Source organism: Passer domesticus, chromosome 2 (genome assembly GCF_036417665.1).
Source record: "Passer domesticus isolate bPasDom1 chromosome 2, bPasDom1.hap1, whole genome shotgun sequence".
NCBI classification, from domain to species: domain Eukaryota; kingdom Metazoa; phylum Chordata; class Aves; order Passeriformes; family Passeridae; genus Passer; species Passer domesticus.
The window spans coordinates 119779948-119795731 of NC_087475.1; the positions used below are offsets into that span (position 1 = coordinate 119779948).

Genomic DNA, 15784 nt, shown 5'->3' on the forward strand with positions numbered 1-15784 from the left:
CAAGGAAATAACTTCAAAGAAACAGAGTCCATTCTGTTGTATTAGACTTAGATCAGAAATATATGATTTGTCACTAGCTAAAAGTCAATTTTTTTTTCATATTGCCCTGGTAAAGTGGTTACATTATTGCCTGCAATCAGCTGCTTGTCAGGTATTCAGAGTGGGGTCTCTCTAGTTAAAGGGTCTCACAGTTCACTCACAAAACTCTGCCCTTGTAGTGCATCATCTGAAATCTGTCTAGTTCCTGAAACAACTCAAAACCCCTAAGTAGGGATTGGTGTGGGGAAGGGGGTTGGTGTGTGTGTCTGTGTGTGTTTTTAATAAAATAAGATGCACCTCAACAGAATTCTTCAAAAATTTTCTATTTATAAAGCAAAGGAAGATATATGTAAGTTCTCTAATCTAAACACAACAAACAGTACAGGCTGTTTTCATGCATTGCTCTGTCATCCTGCTGGAATCTTATGAGAGCAGTCCCTCCCCTTTGGAAAGAAGAGAAGCCAGATCTCTATGAACTGGAAGCCTTCAAGGCAAATTATTACCTGGAGAAGGTCAGAGAAGTTGTGCATGTATTAGCAGAGGGTTTGAAGTGCAGCATTTCTGCCAAAGTTTTGAATCTCTTTTTCAAAAAGAAGTTCTTCAGGGTGAAAGCCTCTGGTTTGCAATGGGCTCTTCTGCAGTGCTGGGCTCCTCATGGTGTAAATTACTCCTCTGGGGAATTGAACTGAAATTATGAAAATAAAATAGCTAGATATCACACAATAATTAACTTGTCACTACTCAATTGACCTGATTCCCAGTGAGAGTCTAGAGGCAAATCACAGCTAGGGAAGTCTGCTTCCATTGTTTTTTAGGTCTCATGAGTACCAGCCTTGATGGACAAACCTGTGGGAAGAGCTTACAAAGCTCTTGGTACATTTGAGAAATGCTTTCTTCCCTAGAGAAATAGTCTCATACTGCAAAAACCACCTGCTATTATTTTTCCCATTTCAACACTGATACTGTGCATTTTCTTGCCCAAAAATTTATTTTTAAAAACCTTGAATAAAACTATATTTTGCCTGTGTCCTCTGCTGGGACTGAACAAAATATTAGAATGTTACTGAGGGGATGGAGAAGAAGGAGTCATAACAGCACATGGAAACACAGATATGCCAAATTACAAAGGCCTGATTTTCTTAAACCAACTAAGAGTTGCTCTGTCCCATTATTAGTCATCCACAGAGCAGCACAACATGGATTGTTGAAAAAACAATATTTAAAGATTAAATATTGTTTAATATTTAATATAAAAAAATAATTTCAATTATGAATGTATTCATCGTTCAACACCAAACTCCACCCAAAACCAAGGACCCCTCCAAAAAAAAAAAATCCTGTTAACAGATTAAATAATTTTAAATATAGTTTGTTTAACTATTAAAATCCATCTGGAGCAGAACATAAAGTCTGACCCAGTGTCTCCATTACCTTCTGTTGAAGTGTTTTAGCTGGCTTTCTCTTTCCAGAGCACGGTGTAAAATGCAGTAGACATCAACTAAACAAAACAGCTGCAAAGAGATCCCTGATAGTTCCTCTTGAAACTTACCTTCAATTCAAAACTGCTTTTTGTACAATAGGGACTGATGTTTCCTGAGGGAAATGTTCAAAACTATTGAGATTTAACTGCAGTACTCACTCTTGTACTGAAGGTCTAGGCATTCTTGCAGTTTAAACAAGATGACCTTGTCTGTACATGTTTTAACTCCCATTAACTCCATTTTGGTAACAAATCCATCCAGCCTTAAGCTATTTCAGCAGGAAAGAATATATTCAATAGAAGTCTCACATGGCGTTTCAGCGCTTGCCTTTCATAATCCACCTTTTTGGTAGAGTGTCCAGAGGTTATCTTTAACCATATTTCTCTTTTGGGTGCATGACAGGATAAAATCATTGACATTATGTCCTTAGCAGGAGATGACTGCATTAGCCTGTGCTCCCCATGGTGCCATTTGACAGATTGAAGTGTGAATGGTGATATCTGGAAGCTAATGTGTCATGGGCATAAAGACCCATGATTCAAACCTCCCTTCTTGTTTTTTTTCCACTGCTGGAGAACTTAGATAGCCTTAGTAAGAATTCAAGTCATCCTTTTTGGAAACAGCACTTTAAAGGTTATCCTGAAGAGCTTTCTCTTTTACAGTAGTAAATCTTCTGTGAATAACAGGCTAGTGACTACCATAAAAAGACAATATTTTGTGCAGTCTGTGCAGTCTCTGATGACTCTGGCCTGTAGCTCATTCATGATTCTGAATGATAAAAGCAGCTTCCACTTTCTGTGTGAGGAACATGCTGTATAGATGATGCAAATGGAGATGGCATGTAATAAAACTATCCGAAATATCTATTACTGGGAGAGAAGTTTGCAAGTAAAGGAAGGTGACTAGTGAAACATAATAATGGCAAAGGTAAGTATTTGTGAAACAGTAATTTGGACTACTGGTGCTTAGCCACAAATGGTAAAAAAACATGTTTGGGTTTTCGTCTAAATATGGAGGGTGTGTGTGTCTCTAAGTAAATGAACTAGAAAATGGATAGTGGATGCTATTATATCTACAGCATTTCACAGAGCTGAATAGCAGCAAATAATGGATTCACAGAATATGTATTAATAAAATGAAAATAACATGTTATTTACTCAGATGTCTTACTGAAAATGAGAGATTAATGAAAAATGGAGAACCAACAAGCCTAGGATATTTGGGTTTTGAAGAATTATAATAGATTACCAAAATAACTTAAGGTTGATTTAAAATGAGCTTGAAAAAGACAAATTTCAAATTAACTTTCCAATGACAATGCTGTTGTGTTTGATGTGAAAAGTTGGAGTTGGTAGACTGAAATATGCAAATATTGAAACTCACTATGTCATTTTAGGAGGCAATTGTTTCTCCTTTTTTTGTGTGTGTGTTCGGGATGAAATATTTTCTTCTGTTACTTTTTATACTAAATGCTTTTAAAAGTCTTTATTTTAAAGGCAGAATCAGCAGACAAATTTGAAGCTGGTATGCAATCAGAAATATTTACTGACAGCTTTTTTTAGGCTGGTTCTACAGACTCAGATCATACTAGATTAGCTTTGGACTCACTGGAATGTTTGAATTTCCATCACCTGTCTTATCAAAATAATCTACTGTAGTCTCATCTCAGAAAATTATGTTGACACAAACTCTTTTTACAGGTTTGTTGACTGAAAACTCAAGTGTTTATTTTGGATTTTTTTCTAAAGGTAATTTGTTCTGGTACAATGACAGCACTTGAGGCTTTCTTCACAGCTTTCAAGATAATTTTGTGTTTCTCAACAGGTTAACCAGAATGCAATGGGTTTGACTGCTTGCTAGATATGGAGTCTTCAAAATATCATTTATGACTAAATTTTTGAGACTATCATCTGAAAAATGTGCTTGTGTTAGCATTTCATCAGAAAGTTCAAGTGACACCTAGAAGCATAATCCACCTGAATTCAGAGATGCACCTTGTGGTAGCTTACCATTTTCTCCCCAAATATACAAACCTAATCAGGTTTGAATCTTGAAGATTTTAGTTAGCATTAATCAGTTAGAGGAGAAAAAGTTGAAACACTTCAGGTAGGTCTCTAGAGACTTCATCTTCCCTGAACAAGGAGGAGATTTTATTGCAAAGGGCAGAGCAGTGTCTCTGTTCACACTCCTGGCACTGCTGCAGGCATCTCCACAGACACCGTCACAAGATTTCTCCTCTTTTTGCTCTCAGAGCTGTCAAGAAACTCTGTGAGACACCAGCTGTGGTCAGATGAACTGAATTAATGACTTTAAACTGCAAACACACTGTAAACCCTCACAAACTCTCAATCCTGCCAAGATCAAGTTCAAGCTTCTTCCCCAGTCAAGAAATTTGACGACAAAAGTGTTCTTTCTTTGTTACAAACAAATAAAGTTTTCTGCCTTCAGGACTCATTAACTTTTCTTCCTTCAAGAACAGGTGATTCTTAATGGTGCTGACCTACAATATTTCTTACCTTATTAAATTCATTTATCTCAGTGAGGACTAAAAGCTGAATTCCTTCCAGGAATCATTCATGTATTAATAAATGTCTCTTTCACATAAATAGTTTGGTTTATTATTTATTTAATTCTAGTTTTGGCCAGTGAAGGCATTTTGCCTTGCAGTGTTAAAACTAGAGCAGAGAAGAATTTTAAGATAAAAAACCCAAAAATTAGATTTGTGTGTCTCATAAATTATTCTAGTTTGTTCAGCAATTTGAGAAAGTTTTTATCTAAATTGTTTATTACTTCAGTAATGTAAGGAACTGTTTCTCATATATTAAAAGTTAATATCTAAGGAAGAGTAATGTTAATATATGAAAATCTCTAATATTACAAATTTTAAAAATGCAACTAATATTATGAAATATAATTTCAAAGACTTTCTGAAGATCCAAATTCTTCAGCTACTAAGCCAAAATCAAAATCAAGACATACGTCAAAAATGATTTTGTCAAATAGATTCATTACACCTAAAGTAGATAACAGATTAAAAAAGCAAAGCAAAACTAGATTTTTTTCTTTATAGAACTACATGTTGGACTGTAGAATTCCATATTAGATGAGAATGGAATAGAATTCAAAAAGAAAAGCCAAATAAAATTCTTCTTAATGTCTAACTATCACTATTTGTTACGTCTTAAAGACTTCTCATAGAAAGAGGAGCTTTGTTCTCTGGTTAAGCTAAAGTATAGGAATTTGATTGCAGATGTTCCCATGTGGAGTGATTCCACAGATTTTAGTGAGAATAACAATAGAAAAATCTAGAGTATTATGGTTTAAGCCAGTGTCTCATGAGGATTTACACTGAAGAAACTTAAATCAGGATGCAGACACTGATGATTAAAAAAAAACAACAAAATCAAACAAGTAAAACTTAACCAACCAACCAAACAAACCCACAAAATCAGTAAAAGGATTTTTTTTATTTAAAGTTACTTTTGTGAAATTTATATTCTTTTTAAGAAGCTTCAAAATAAATCTGATTCTATCTAATCACAAATCCCACTTCTGCAGTCTCTACTAATCTATTGATAACTGGTCTTACATTTAACATCAGTATTAAAAATTAGGTGTAAGCAAAAGACAGATGGCTGGGGGCTAAATACTATATTCCAGACAGGTTCTGCTATACTTGCTTCTCCTATGCATCACCTATTCATTTTTCAAAGTTGCATTGTTCTGTACTGAAATTGAATGAATTTACAACAATATAAAAATAATTTTACCCATGTCTCCAAGGTGAGTGGAATCTAGCAAGAGTTCAACATTTGCAAAACTTGTGCAGGTGCCTAATTACAAGTATGAGTTTTTTTTAAAAATCTTAATCACAGGTTATTATTTCTCTGCTGTAACATGTAATAAAACAAATGAGACTATGAAAACCAGAAACTATTTAATTTTCACTTGGTTAAATTTCTAGACAGGTAAAATTAAGATAAATGTGCTCCAAGTCAGGCTTCTTATTTTGACATTCTTATTACAAATAGTACAAATTATAAGAAAACCTCCCTCAGATCTGTGGGAAAGGCTTCTCACATAAGGATTTACAAATTTATGTTCATTATCATCATGAGGTTTTTTTGTATTTGCAAGGCAAGTATTTCAAAGAACACTTCCTGGAGATAAAGATCCTCTATTTCCCTATGGAAATTCTAATTCTTTTTCAAAGCCCAGCACCCAGAACACCCCTATCAAGCAGATGTTATTCCATAAACAACTCTGAGCCTCACACTGGTACAAAAGAAGTTATTCTTAATTTTGGCAGCTTTTCTACATTTCTTTTTATTATCTGCCATATTACTAATACTACATTATGCTGAGTGTCAGACCATGGTGTTTTTAGTTGGTTTAGGTATAGCATGGACAGAGCACATTTTGCTTATGTACCCGTCTCCTTATTCAAGGGACTCAACATCTTCATTAAGAACATTGCATTCATGCACAGGAGAGGCCACTGAAAACTGATTATACCTGCAGAAATGGACCTACAGGGAAATTAAGCAAGAAAAATTACAGTATGTTGTTCCTTGCACAGGTGAATATTGCAAACCCCTGCAGGAACTCTGTAGAAAAGTGAAGTGCTGAGAAGTAATAGATCATAAAAAAATGGTGTTTTGACATGAGAACTAAGACTTGCTCCCCATTTTTTTTCTTGCTTTTTATGGAAAAAACACCTATCAAATTAAATTTGTGTTTGAAAAAAATGAAATGTTAAAAAAAAGGTCTGAAATAGAAACTCTAAAGTAAGTGAATTAAAAATTCTTTAAAAGAACACATTATTCCAAAAGTACATAGTGAGTAGACAAAAAAGAGCTTTTCATCCTTTCATTTAATGTATTATTCATAATTTAGATTGACAAAACTGCAAAATCATGCAATTCAAATGTTAGGTATTAAACAAAAAAATAATTTAAAATTACACTGCACAATCCTAAAACAAAATACTTACAAATAAGTATCCCACATTTGGAAGTAGTCTTTTATGATTTTCACATCATATTCAGCTTTGTCCTTTTACCAGCTGACAAACTGATGAAGAAACCAAACCACAAAGAAACTTCAATCCTTCAGCTGTGTTAATTGGAAAGAATTTACCCTGAACATATAAATGCCTTTCTGGATCATTCCAGGAATAGAGATGTAGTATAAATGAGTATTCTTACTATTTAGAATTCTGTATGAAGCCTTGACAGGCTACATAGAACAGAGGCTAGACAGAGTTAAAGGAATAAAGTAGGTAATTATTAAAAAGCCTTCAAAGGACACATCTTGGGCAGTACAAGAACACAGCCATGGTTCTAACCAAGATGGATGATGGGTCATGAGTTTTCACACTTTTATAAGTTTTGGTCCATTTCCATATTGGAGTCAATTGTCCAATTACAGCTTCAGGTTAAGAAGTCCCATCCTCTCAGATTGCTCTCCTCAATTTGCTGTTTATATTTTTTGGGCCTGAAGCTGCAACAGCGTCCTTGGTTCTCAGGCTGGAAAAGGATTATTTAGTCTGACTAAATTGTGAGGACAACTTGCTAACACTTCATATGAAGCTCAGTAATGCAGTCCAGAATCTGGAAAATATGAAAGCTAAATCTTAAGGCACCAGTAAGGCTTCCCCAAAGGCTTAGGCTGGCCAAGCAGATGTTCCCTTGGGTGCAGAGGAAGTGTGGGATGCCTGGCTGACACTGAAAGGCTGGGTGGGATCCAGTAATGAACTTGTCACAGCTGCAAGGAAGGAGGTGAGATTGTGATCTGAAGAAAATAACCAAATGTAAAGAAAGAATTTTGACATCTAGGTTGTCCCTTTCCAAGGTTGTCCCAATTAGTTAGACACAAGTAAAGGAGAAGTATTACATAAATAAATACCTTATTGTTCTAAGATACTGTTTTCATGTAGAGCAAACAAGCAGTGACCCCAGAATTCATGTAAAAGGAATGTCACATACAGTTCTGCTGGGCACAACAAAAACAGTGATAAAACAAAGCTGTGTGTATGGATTTGTTTGCTCTGAAGAATGATGAGCAATGCAGAAAAGTGTTGAAAAAGTTCTCTTGTTAGGGAAAACTGGAATCCTGAGGGATAACTGGAAGCAGCAGAAACTTTTGTTCAGATTGCTTATTATTTGAATAGCAAGGAATTGCATATCAATCCGCAAAACCTGACTGTATCTGACAGCAGCCACTGGGTGGTCTTTAGATTGAGCCCACAGTGGAAATGGGTGGTTGGTTCAGCCCCTTCACTCAGCATCTGGTGTGCAGAATTGTCACTCTGATATCACCTAGCACTGTGTGTGTAAGCTGGTTGTCAGTAAAGGAGAATTTTATTTTTATTGCTGGTGTTTGATCTGATACCCTGCCCTCAAAACTTGGTATTCACTGAATCGTCTGTAGCCAGCAATACAAAATAGATTTTTTTTTTTTTTTTTCTCATAGCAACAAAAGTTGGGAGTCTTTATCTCTAGTTTTTGATTCATGGAGACAAAAGGTGTTGTGAATTTAATAAAGCAGATGATGAAAATAAAACATCTCTGCACCAGTGCTGGTTTTCACTGGATGTTTTACTTCAATCTCTACCTCTTACACTTTTAACTTTTCAAAGAAATTAAATAATTTCTTTACTTTGGATGCCAGATGGATTTTGACAAGTAAATGATGAGGTGATGTCCATATAGTGTGAATAACTCTAAAACCTTCTTGCTCCAAATATTATTGCTGTAACTACAATTCTTTGAAGAACTTAATTTTCATTAGAAATAAGCAAATGTTTGTGTAAGAGCATCCTAGATGAATGCTTGTTAATGCTGGAAGGCAGCTATGACTGCTTCATCTCTGATTCACATTGAGTCACTGCACCTTCTCCTGGTTTCAAAGTCAAAACCTCCCAGTCTAGATGTGAGATGTATTTAATCTTCAAACAGGTCTCAGAGCAGCCTGTCCCTCTTCTGTCTTTATCAGTGTGAGCTTGGAGACACCAGGCTCCTCGTCAACATTAACAGTGTCTCCTGACTGAATCTCTAGGAAGTAAAAAGCAGGCAACTGAAAATGAAATATGCTTACCTGGTTAGGTGGCAAGAACACAAAGTTTAGGGCACAGCACACTGCTTGGTTGGTGTCATCTATTTTGGATTAGCCAAAAAAGAACAGGGGGAAGTAATTTTTCTGAAGAACATTATGTAGGATCATGACAAGGCTGTAAGACCTTTGGTCCGGGTCCTGACACTGAACAAGTCTCCTCTGAGGTACATTTCTCACCTTTTTGGCCCTAAGTAAAAAAAGACCAACAAGGAATTTCTTCATATCTCCTGCTAAGATTATCTTATGTTTTAACATAAAGGAGCATTTTCCCCCTAACCACTTTAAATGAAATTCATTTCAGATGTTTCTGAACATTTTTCTGATCCTAACTGATGCCTTTGGTGATATTTTTTTTCTCGGGGAAAAAAGGGAGGAATATCTAAATATTCGAAAGTCAATATGTTTCCCTATTGTTAAAGTTCCCACAGTTTTATTTTGTATTGTTTTCTAAAGATAGCTCTACTTTTCAAACAAATTCATAAAGAAATTAGATTAAATTAATAAAGACAGAAAGTGATTTTGAATTGAAGGAGAAAAACAGATTTTACACAATAGCAGTTTTAGAACTTAAGTCCCTTCAATTCTCAGCTTTTGCCAGGAAAACCACTTCCCATGCCGCACAGAAATGTGTAAGGATGTCTTCCAGGTCCCAAGCTGGAGCATCCTCAGTTCTCTGCATCCTGTTTCTTACTTTTACCTCAAAAAAAATCTCAGTTTCTTGCACCTCTGTGCCAGTCTCATTTGAAGTATCATTACTAATGTGAGATCCACAATCGTCTCCTAAAACTTGCAAAAAAGAGACAAAAGTTTACCCAAAGAGACAATAACTGCAAAATTACCCACAGAGACAAAAGATAAAAGTAGTTCCCAAGCACTAATGTTAGCATGCATTGGTGCTGGAAAAAGATGAGGTTTTGTATAAATATTCCTCTCTTTTATACTGTGGATATATGGTGATTTATCAAGAAAGTCCGAGTAAGGATGTGATTTTAGAAATCATTGGTCTTGCCAGACCAAACTGCATATCTGTTTTAAATCACAAACGTTCACAATCAGCTTAAGAAGGAAATAAAATGAACATCTATTTTTGCATAGTTATTTTATAAATTTGAGATTAAAGACTGGAAAAAATGTAGGACTCTGCCAGAGGAGATGCAGCAAAGCCTTCAAACTTTTGGGTTTAAAAACCCCTTATGAAAAGTTAGATAATCATTCCTTTCTTAGACCTCAAAGACAGGGTTTTTTATTCAAGAAATAAAAAAAAATAAGCTAATCAGGGGTAAAAAACTACATATCACTTTCCTGCTGTCTTTTATTTTCTTCTGCTTTTTATTCTCATACATATACATCTTAAGTTTACATAAAATCTTGAAGATCTGCAGTGCTGAGGTACAAATCATGGTCTGAAGTGAAATATTCTCCCTTCTCATCTACCTAACAAATCAACTTGGTAAGCTTCATCTATGGAATATATGGGAAGAAAGAAGACACTTGCTGTCACTGTGGCTTAAACATATTTTTAAGTAAATCTTGTTTGGAACTCGGGTATGGGCTGCCATTCAAAATGGCAGTGTGTAATTATTTACTATGGTCTATTTTTCTACAATATAAAGACTAGAATTTTAATACTTTTAGATATAATATTGCTTGTGCAAAGAGGATGTAGGGGCTCAGTATTACCTAAAATTCTGTCCTTTACCAAACTTTTTTTTTAAGAGTAAACTAGAATTCGGCTGGCCTATTTGGCCATAAAAAAAATCAGTTATAATCCAACAAGCAAAATCCAGTGTTAGCAAATGTAAAATCCTTTATACACAAAATGTACATAGAAGTATTGCAAATTTTCTGAGCAAGCACACATTTCATAGTTCCAGAATATTGCAAAGGATATTTGAAGTACAATCATGAAATGAAACCTACCAAGTACTGAGGCTGTTTTATCCAAGGCTTTCTCACTCAACTTTGTTCTGTTCTTTTAAACCTCAGATTAAAATATTAGCTGGCAATATGTGAGCTCTAAAATCTTTCTGGAAAAAGTCCTGCCTCTGTCAAAGAAATATTTTGATAGGCTGAATGATATTTTAGAGATGGACCCTGATAAATTCTCAAACTACATCTAAAAGTGATATGTATAGCACTTCATTTCAGGGGTTTGTCTTGGTCCTCTTCATGAAACCACAAAACTTCCCAGACACAGGAGAGAAACATAATTGGGGGAAGGAGGCTGGTTAGATTGTTCTTAAATTGTTCTCTTTTCAGCATTTTAAGAGTTTGGTAGGCATCTAATGTCACCAAGCACAAACTTCTTCAATATTGTACCTCCACCCAAGATCCTTTTCACCAAAAGAAACAAGTGCTTATTGTAAAAAAAAAACACTGTTTAGTCAATTAATAATTTCAGAAGATACATGTGAAAAGTTATGATGGAATGCAAAATTTGTGCATTCAAGTTTATCACTATTGTTCTGAAATATTCTGTTTTTCAACATAAACATTACAGTTAGTCATATTAGAAGTATTTGGTGTACATATTCACTCTTTTTTTTTTTTTTTGTACTCTGTGTTGAGCACAGTTGTCATATTTTTGAAAGGGTTGAATGGTGAGGACAGGGACAAGAGGGGAAACAATGTGGTGGCTGCTAAAAAGCTACACAACACCAAGGGAAAAGAGAACAAGTTCACGAAAAGTGGAAGACCACAATGAATTATTAATTATACACTTACTTACAGCCATCCCTGGGTCAGACAGTCCCTGAGCAGCAAAACGGGAGACTGGGAGACCATTCTGAGACATATCATTGTGTCACTGCTCTTTTTTTTGCTGTGGTCCCTAGGCAGTTTACGTTGGTCATTCTCCAAGACAGGATGCAGGACTACCTGGATTCATACAATAGATATCAATATTTCAGCTCAAAATCACTCTTGTTTATGGCCAGTTTTATTTCATATATATATAGTTAGGCTTTTACAGAATGTTATCCCATTTGTTTTAGGACCACTGATAAGGTACATCTTGTTCATCTTATGTGCAGCTTTATTCCCTTGAAACTTGCTTCAGGAAAGAACAGGTAGGCAAAACCTGCCAGACTGCAAGCTTTAAGTATTTCAAAGAGCAAAGTCTTATCATTCCTACAAAGTTCTCAGGCAGAAGTAAAACAGAAAATATGATCAATGCCACAAAGCAAAGTTTTCTCCCTTATCTGGAAGGAGCAATAAAAAATACTTCCTAGTAGAACTGCTGATATAATCCTATGGATAGTTTTCTTTAAAATAATGAAAATTAAGTAAGTTTTAGACAACAGAGATTTGAATAATAATCTGCACAGATGATGTTCATGTACCCATAAAGTATCACTGCTAATTTTAAACATTGGGATATAAACATTTGATTTTCATATTCTAATACCTTGTTTCATGTGTCAGCAGCACCCTACACAATCATTCCCAGTAAAAGTGAGTTCCTACCTCAGTAGCCCATCTTTTGAGGGTGGCCAGCAGAGGATGTCTGGAGAAGCACTCAGGGAGGAAGTACTCAAATTCTGCTGAATTCTCTGACAGCTTCTAGTTTGCTATGTTTTATGGATTTTCTGAGTCAGAATAAATATTAAATATCAACAATGAATCTTTATTAATGCCTTTGTGCTTAAATTAGTTATATTTAATAGCTCTTGCTTGCTTTTTGTCTCATCAATGTTTGTGATTATTTTACAACCAGTCTAGTGCCACAACATCCTATGGAAATGTGGTTCACTCTTTATCTACCCATCATGTGAATAAGCATCTACTTTGTTCCAGTTAACAATTGCTCCCTCCTTTTTTATGAGACGTTCTTCATTTCCTTTCTTGCAATCTTGATTTTACAGTCTTATGTCAGATTCTCCCTTCAGTGCTCTCTCTTTCATTCTGAAGAGTCCTTGTCTATAAAATTATTCTTCATGCAGAAACCATTCCATAGCTCCTATGATTTCCTTTCCATCTTTTCTAGTTTTACTACTCCATTTTTAGATAAATGATCTTGACAGCAAAAGATAATCTTATGGATAAAGCATTAGAGTGTGGTCCTGGAAAAAGGAATTATATTTCTGTTTGTGTCACAGATCTTATGCATTATTCAGGCTTCTTGTCTGCTTAATTTTGAGTAACCATTCACTGCTAAATGAAAATATTCTGCAGCAACATGGAACATTTCTGCTTTCAGCACGTAGAATATAACCACTACAGGATATTTTAATATGAAAGTATTACTTAAAAGGCACTATGGCATGAGTCTACTTTGGGTATTTTTTAAAACTAATTGAGAATTTAAGATATTTGGGACACACCCCTAAAGAATCTCAGAGACCATACAGTACCTTCAAAAGGAGATCTACTTCAGTGTCTCTGCCTCTCTCCTGTTTTGAACAGCAGCTTTTCAGAAGTTGTTTCCAAACTATTAATAACTCCTAACTTTGAGTAAACTTTGATAAAAGTCCAATATTCTGGATGTCTATGTAAGTTAAAATAGACCCAGCTCCCATTTAGGTCATATACACCTAGATATTAAAAAGGTGTAAAAACCAGATGAGCAAACAAACAATTCTCAATTTCCACACTGCAGGTGAATTGCTTTCATAAAGGAGAACTCACTGATTTCTCCTAATAAAAAAGCATTATTCATTTCATGCTCCAAAAATGGGTAATGCAGAGAAATCTCAAGAGAATATTGGATTTTTCTCTTGTGAATGTGTGTCAATTTCTCCAGTGCTATCCAATGATATCTGAAGTCTATCATCCAAATGGCACCAATTGCATCACCTTTAATGGCAAACCTGCATTCATAAACAATAATAAGCTTCCTACATTTATTTTTACTAAGAGAGAAGCTTCAACGAAATCTGTGGCATGATGACAGAAAGACAAACAAGAAGGATGCCAAACTAAATGAAAGAGCAGTTGGACTCCGAGCCTCAAATTAAAACATTACTTTCTAATCAGTAGATAATATCTCAGAATCTCTGCGCCTTGACACAGAGCCTTAGGCATCTCAGCTGGAGTCCAACAAGCCCTAAGGCTTTACCCACACTCACAGCTCCAAAATTAATTTATGCACAAAAAAGAGACTAAGAAAAATCTTCTGTAGGAGTCAAAAACTTTTTATGGGGGATTTGACATATTTTCCAATGCACGGTGCTTGGTGTTGTTAGTAAAGACAGGGAAACACTGTAAAGCTTATTTATCTCTCTTCTTTAGGCATTTGTTTCTTTAGACATTTCTTTAGGATTATTAATTAGGCAATGACTCTATTAGGCATTTTAGGCATTTATTAACATGGACTTTCAAATATGCTATGGCATAATATCAGAACATGTCCTAGGCATTTAACATCTACTTATTTAATTGGGACATGTGTCCAAATCACTAAAAATAAAATTTAAAAAAATTCTATTATAGAGATAAAATGGGATTATATTGAGTTGGTTTCTCTGTGAATATAATAATTGAGAGTTTTGGTTTATTTCACTGAATGTACAGAAATTGTTTTCATGACTCCGTGTGCAAAGCAGCACCCTGAGCCAGAGGTCCTGCTGTTGGGCTTGGTCCATTATTTACAGAGGGCAAGACAAAAAAACAGGAATTCCTTTTGCCCTAAGTGATTTACTGGGTCACTGCCAGAAGACAGAACTACCTTTCCCAGGTTTCAGTGTAATACTCCAGGTACTCCTTTTTGGGAAGAAGAAAGGCACAACCAGGCTTTTTCCCCAGTGCAATCAACAAGTCAGCTCTATTCATGGCAGCAAGAGTTCAAGCATCAAGAGCTGTCAGTAATTTGGGCATCAGATTACACAGACAAGAAAGGAAAGGAAAACTGGACAGTAACATCTTCCAAGGATGACTGCTCTCCTCACAAACCCACTCCAATCTCACAGCAGAGTGCCATAGTTTAACCATTCTATTTTCCTGTCTGGCATTTAATTTGATTTTCCACTTAGGGAATGACTGCACTTAATTGATCCATGTAAGCCCATCTCAGTGGAAGAAGTGAAGTCTACAAAATTCATCAGGGAAAAGCTAATGAAATTATTAGACACAAGCATCTCCCAGACACGGTCCAGTAAATTTTTATTTCATTTTAAAATGAAAGATATTGAAGCAAGGACTATTTGAGGGAAGGCATAAATAAATAAAATACTGTGGATTATTTGCTACAGAACTATTGAAAATAGAATAAAAAAAGTGTTTGGGTATAGTTCTAGATGAGGTAAAACTTGTGATGTAACATTACAAATGATCTGCAGTAGGAGAAGGATACTGGTAACCCTTTGTTTTACATAATGAAACAAAAGACATCCTGCAAATTAACAACTATGGCCATAAATCAAATATTTTCCATTACTTACTCTAAGACAGGCAGCGAATCTTAAAAAATAACTTTATTTTTGAGGATTCATTTATATTTTCAGGTACATTATTGCCAACCCCAAAAGTATCACTAAGAGTCATATTTGTTCTTACATCAAATTTTTTCAGTCTTTTGCTTTTGAACAAAAATGCATTTAGGAATAAAAGAGGTACTTTTTAGAAGGTAATTTCTTAAAAGAATTTATTGTCTATATGTGAAAAATAATGTTTAAGCAATGTCGTTATATTCTGAAATTCTGCTTTATAATAATCCTATTTAAACTAAACTTCATTTTTCTCCACACTATTTTTCCACATGTCCAACTATCAGGAGTGTTGGATTTTTTTCCTCTTGCAAAAGAAAAGTTTGTGTATATCTTTCTTTGACTATGCTCAAACACAGAGATTTTCAGCCAAATGAAATTTTGTCCTGCAAGATTTTGCACAAAGAACTGTGCATCACATCTTCCAACAGCACCTTTCAACACAAAACTTAGTCAAAATCTCTTTGTTTCACCATGGTTGCATTTTTACTGAACAGTACCAGTGGAGTTCTTCCAGATCAAATTCACAGATAACATGGACCCTCTTGAAAGTCCTTCAAGAACGCAAAGAATGTGCATAAAATCCAAATTGGAAAAATATCCTGCCCTTACTTGTGTTGCACAGGATTTCTTTCTTCACTATTTGCCAAGCTCTGATAATCAGACAAGCTCATCTGCCTCTCCTCAAAACTTCTGAGTCCTTACAACCTACAAAATATAACTTAC

At 35.1% G+C, this 15784-nt stretch overlaps 1 long non-coding RNA gene across 1 annotated transcript in view; it reads right to left on the reverse strand.

Moving 5' to 3' along the window:
* Window positions 1–8193: 8193 nt before the first annotated feature.
* The window catches only part of LOC135295636 (uncharacterized), a 41291-nt gene continuing 33700 nt past the window's right edge, over window positions 8194–15784 (reverse strand). The window contains exons 6-8 of the long non-coding RNA XR_010357769.1: window positions 12102–12223; window positions 11361–11513; window positions 8194–8823 (exon numbers count right to left, since the gene is read on the reverse strand). This is a non-coding gene — a long non-coding RNA (uncharacterized LOC135295636). The remainder of the gene's footprint in view (window positions 8824–11360; window positions 11514–12101; window positions 12224–15784) is intronic.